This window comes from Rhyacophila brunnea, unplaced genomic scaffold (genome assembly GCF_057557595.1).
Source record: "Rhyacophila brunnea isolate RB1 unplaced genomic scaffold, BYU_Rbru_1.0 scaffold_71, whole genome shotgun sequence".
In the NCBI taxonomy this organism is placed as follows: Eukaryota; Metazoa; Arthropoda; class Insecta; order Trichoptera; family Rhyacophilidae; genus Rhyacophila; species Rhyacophila brunnea.
In genome coordinates, this window is record NW_028233341.1 from 186750 (window position 1) to 191941 (window position 5192).

Genomic DNA, 5192 nt, shown 5'->3' on the forward strand with positions numbered 1-5192 from the left:
ATCAATATTTGAAATTCATTTTTAGTATAAGAAGCACACATGATTTAATACATAAAACAAATTTAATAAACCGTTTCATGTGTATTTTATAAGTTTAAAAACAAATTTTTTTAGGAGGTCGATACGTTTTAATACATATAAGTATAAAAAAAGGTTTTGTTTGTAATTTTAAAATAAAAATATATTCTGATTTTTTTCAGCAATTATAATAATTTTTAAGGTAGAAAACTTTAAATATAGTCGTGTGGTACGAAGTAAATTATAATAAATGCAGAAGATAAAAAAAAATCTTTTTTTAGTAATTAATAATAATATAACGACAAAATTTTAACCATATTTTTTTAACATTTGACTTGTTTTATGTTAGTTAATCTTCATTCGTTGATAATGATTATGATCACATAATCAGTAAAATTTTATTGGTTAGATAATTAATCAAAGCAGCAATCGATTCATATAATTTTGTAATAGTAGAGATAAGAAAATATAACATTCGATAAAAAATGGTTCTGAGTGAAGAAAAATGCCGTGAGTGTTTTGTGAATATCCGAAAAATGTTAGGGAAATATAAATTTAGTAAATTAGAAACAGAAATAGCTGAACAGAAACTAACGGAAACGAAGGTAACTAACGATCCGGGTGGTATGAAGGAACAAAAGAAAGGAAAATACGGCATATTTTTGGAGTTTATCTTGCAGAAAGATGGTATTTTTACAAAATATTTTTGCAAGTTGCATGGTTTTAGAAATTATAATTTAGGTTTATTTTTTGAGATACTGAACAGCAAATATATTGAAATTGATACGAATGAGTTATATATTTTTATGGAAAACAATGGAAGTAAAGTACAACTTTGTGAAAAAGTCGTGTGTATCCTAAATTCGATTGTATTGAAGACAATAAATATGCAGCAGAATATGACGTATAAATTTACAAAGTTAGTAAACCATGAAAAGAAGCATTTAAAATTTCTTGAAGAAATACACACCGCTTCTCTTGAACTATACAAAGACCGTACACTTTCAAATTTCAATTTAACCTTTTTTAATTTAAACGAAATGATACTAGTGTCGAAAAGAATATTAAAAGATCTGAATAATTACAATTTAGACAAAAAAACGCGAAGTTACAAAAGACAAAAATATTATCGACCATATAAAAAAAATATAGAAGATTTACGAAATATATATGTATATTATTTAGTTCACAAAGAAGATATTCTTCAATATTATTTAGCGCATTCGCAGTGTATATTAGATAAAACCAAGTACAAATCAGTTTTTGTGGATGTAAAACATATTGGCATGATATTTCTCCGACCAATAATACATATTTTCCGATACATCACGGCGTTTGAAACTTTTAAAGAGGAATGTTTCACGTATGATGAGAATACTTACAGTTTTCTTTGTAGCAGTTTCAAAAATATTGTGGGGATGGCGAACGAGCAGAAACGGCGAAGTGAATCGAAGAATTTATATGATAGTCTTGTGGGCAAGATAAATAATTATGAGAGTATGAATTGTGAAATTCTTGAATTGGGAATGGGGGATTTGATATTTGATATTGAGACAGAAATCATTTTGAGACGGAAAAAGTCGATTTTTTTATTGTTGTTTTTTGAAAATGGGTATTCTTTTATTGAGAAAACTAGTGATATGGATAAAGCAGAGCATGATCGAGTCGTTTATGTTTATATAGATAGTGCTATGTATAAAGATGTTAAAAAATGTAAGTTGTATGAAGAAGAAGACACGTATATCATGAAAATAGTTACACATATGAAAAATGAACGAGAAGTTATTTTAATTCCTTATAAAAAACGTGAAATAATGATAAAAATTGCCAAGCATATAAAAAGTAGATCGAGTGAAAGTATAGACACCGAGAACAGAAAAAATAGTAATATTGAAATGGTAAGAAATCAAGACAAACAATTCGACAAAGAAAAAAAAGTTTTTATGGAAGAAAAGAAGGAAATAAAGGAATTGCAAGAATCATTAGAGAGAAAAAGATTGCTGTATCAAAAGCTAATAGACAATGAAAAAATTAAAGATGCCGAGCTTGTTGTAAAGATAGAATGTGGGAATAAACGTATACTTGGATTTATCAGAAAAATAATAACTATAGATGATTTTAAGAGATCGATAATATCACAAATAGGACGAGATTCTTTTCCAGAAAAGCTTATACATGAGGCACACATACAAATAGATATTTTTAAGGGATTTAATTTTTTCTTGAGGGATGAATATCAATTATATCTTATTGATACGGAGATAACTTTGAAAGCGGCACTTAAACTTTGTGAGAAGGCAGGTAGAATGGATATTATTGTTAAAAGAAACGAAGAATCTGTAGATAGCAGCCTTTCAGAACTATGAAAGCAAAAATATAGATATATAGAAATAAAGATTAAAACCTTATATAATTGTTTTTATAAATTATCTTAGATATAAGAGGATTGATGGACATTTTTATACATTTAAATAGATATGAACACAATAAATAGTACAAGATTTATCTATAATGTAGTATCATTTATGTAATTATAAAAGAATAGGCATCCTAAGATTTCATGCTATAAAAAATTTAAAAAGTAGATATAAGTTGAGCAATAAATATTTTTGATTATTGGTGGTTTGTTTAATTTGACAGTCCCGTCTTTAGTGTAATAATTAACAGTATTATTAGTCATACGAGAATTATAAATAAAATATATTATCTATAATGTAATAAATATTAAATATCATTGCTTTTAGTGTAATGCAGTTGATGTAATTTTACGAGCAGCTATCATAATTCTCAAAAGTAGATGATGTTTGAAAGGGATGTGAATAATTATATTCAAAAATTTGTGATTATCAGCGTTCAATGCAGTGTTTTAAAATTGTTTTAAGTGAAGTAGAATGCTTGCTGACTGTATAAGCCCGTGTTATTTAATCCGAGAAATGATTTAATATCTATTTTTTAGATTAAAAAACTCATTGGATTATTTTTTAGGAATTGTATTTCAAAATCAGTATTGCTTTGTTTTAAGAATAGTCATTGTTATACTTTGTAGAAACCGTATGTGTACGATCAATTATACATTTTTAATAAAGAGTGATTTCTTCTGATAATTGGTTTTAAATCATAAATACAAAATCAGCAATGCTTTGCAAATGAACAATGTATTTATCATTTCATTTACTGAAAATTCTATGTATATGATCACAACTACATTATAATAAATATAGGATCAGTGATGCATTTTGTTAATAAAGAGTGTATTCATCAGACAGATTATTTTTAATTGAATTCACATAATCAGTGATGCTTTGTAATTTAATTATATTTGTTTTTGATCACTTCAGCAAATTTCAAATACAGGATCTGTATTATTTTAAAATCAAAATTTCTATGTCAATTTGTTCGAGCAAATGATATAAAATTAAAAACAAACCATATTACTTGCGCCTATGTATTTTTTTGTGATTCAAATTCTAATCTAAAATAAGAAACTTAATTGAGCAGGTCAATCTTTAAAATCGTTAAGACAAGAAAATATGTCTTTGTTAATTAAATATGATCCAGAAGGATTCTAATAAATAATCTAAATTTCATGAATTTAATCAATAGTATCATTCAAAATCCAAAAATATAGTTTCTTTAAATTAAATACTTTTCATACCCTCAAGAAAATGACAAACAAGAAAGTATTCATGGAAATTTCAGCAAATGACAAACCATTAGGAAAGATCGTTATACAACTAAGATTTGATGTTTGTCCAATCACCAGCGAAAACTTCTTTGAGCTTTGCAAACAAGAAAGTCCAAAGAACGGATTTAACCAAAGTATATTTCATCGAGTAATTCCTGGCTTCATGATGCAAGGAGGCGATTTTACTGCCCAAAATGGAACAGGAGGAAGAGGCTTTAGTAAAAATAAATTTCCTGATGAAAATTTCATCTTGAAACATTCTGAGCCGGGAATGCTCTCAATGGCCAATTCTGGACCAAACACTAATGGATCCCAATTTTTTATTACGTTTACTGAATGCAGTTGGTTGGATGGAAAGCATGTTGTTTTCGGAAAAGTTATTGAAGGAATGGATGTTGTTAAAAAAGTCGAAACTATGGGATCTAACGATGGAAAACCAAAACAAAAAATTCAAGTTACTAAATGCGGGGAATTTAATTGAAATTTTATATTAAATCTTTGATCTGAAAAATATTTACGCTTATTCGCTGTAAAAATGTTTGAATTTATAGCCAATTTTTACTTAAACACGAGTATTGTGTAAATACATTTAAGATATTATATTTTTTATTTTTATTCATGGGTTTATTTGATTTTTTTAGTCGTTTATACAAAACTTTAGATTTCTCCATAGAATGTACAGACTTGCTGCTTTTCTTTCTACCTAATCATCTTTACAATCTTCCTCCATGCATCTTCTTCTCTCGAGACAGATATAAATATTTCTTTATAATATATTTGGTAATGTTATAAGATGGGACGGTGTGGTGACACGATATCATAAAGGTACCTGAAGGAACTAGATGTCACGAACCAGGCTGAGGCATATATTCAAACATTGGGATTGAGAAAAACCCTTGAATCAATAGGTCTCGAAAGAGGAGGGGTATTAAAGAAGACTTCGGAGAGGAGAAGATAGCCGAAAGTATATATACGCTGTGCGCACAGAGAATCAAGCAAGCTGTGCCTAAGAACAAATACTAAAATTACGACTATAAATATACACCATAAATAAAAAATACTTATATAAGTGGTAATATTTGTGTGTAAATTTAGTAGAATAAGCAAGATGATATACACAAGGATATCAAATATATTTCTCCATCATAAAGATAATTTAATTTTTTGTAAAGTATATTTGGTACTCTTGATATTATCTTAATTTATAGATTATTTAATATTTGTTAATTTTTCACATCTTTACAACATAAAAAAAATCAAGATTGCTCATTAAAAAATATTATAAATACCCCTTTAAAACTTATTATCTTTGCAATTTCATCATTATGTATTCTTCTTATAAATCGCATCAATTCAATACTTTTATTAATCATATTTTATTTCGCAAGATTTAGCATCTATTGATAGTTATTGATTACAGAGTAATGACAAATTTTCTAAGTAAAAAAAATAATGTATGTAATTTAGAAATCAATTAATAGATAAATTT

General features: G+C 26.8%; 1 pseudogene; it reads left to right on the forward strand.

Annotated features, from left to right (window-relative positions):
* The first annotated feature begins 3683 nt into the window (after positions 1-3683).
* LOC147064340 (uncharacterized) lies at positions 3684-4184 on the forward strand (annotated as a pseudogene).
* Positions 4185-5192: the final 1008 nt, after the last annotated feature.